Here is an 831-nt window from a genome sequence, read left to right on the forward strand (position 1 = left end):
TATTCAAGTATTACATCAATTAGCACTTTTATGTAGCCATTAGCTTTTGTTTTTGTAGCTTTTTTTGTCTTTATTTTTTTAATGTTACATTAAAATAATATGAGGTCCCCATATACCCCCCACCCCCTGTATAACTAACCACCCCACAATTTAGTGGCTTCAACGGCAAACCGTTTACTAATTCTCATGATTCTATGGATTGGCTGGGGAGTTCTTCTGATCTGGAACAACTCTCTGCCGGACTCATGCTTATGATACATGGAAAATTGGCAGAAGACTGGATGTTGACTATGGCTTCAATCACACCTCTGATAGATGAAAAGCTGTTGGTCAACATAACAGGGCTGACAGGTACATTTGTCTATCATCACCCAGCAATCTGGCTTGGTTTCATTTACATGATGGTCTTCTGCTTTCAAGAGAGCAGGAGATCAAGCTCCAATGCACAGGCACTTAACAAGCCTCTGCTTGGATCATATTTGCTGATGTCCTAGTGGCCAAATAAGTCATATGACCAACTCAGACTAAAGGGATAGAAAAATGGAATCCACTTCTTAATGGGAGGAGAATAATTTGATAGTTTTTATAATCTATTATCACACGAGGTATTTTTGCCCCTATATAGTATGGTGTTATAAATATATTCATACAAGTATGGTTGTTTTATTTCCATGAGAATGATTTCCTGAAAATGGATAACCTGAATTATTTTTAAATAAATGGAAAACACGATTATCAAGTTTATTTGGAAGGGTAAGGAGTTCCAGATAGCCAGAAACGTCTTTTTTAAAAATATATTTTTTATTTATTTTTAAAAGATACATAGATTAC

Source organism: Dasypus novemcinctus, chromosome X, assembly GCF_030445035.2.
Source record: "Dasypus novemcinctus isolate mDasNov1 chromosome X, mDasNov1.1.hap2, whole genome shotgun sequence".
NCBI classification, from domain to species: domain Eukaryota; kingdom Metazoa; phylum Chordata; class Mammalia; order Cingulata; family Dasypodidae; genus Dasypus; species Dasypus novemcinctus.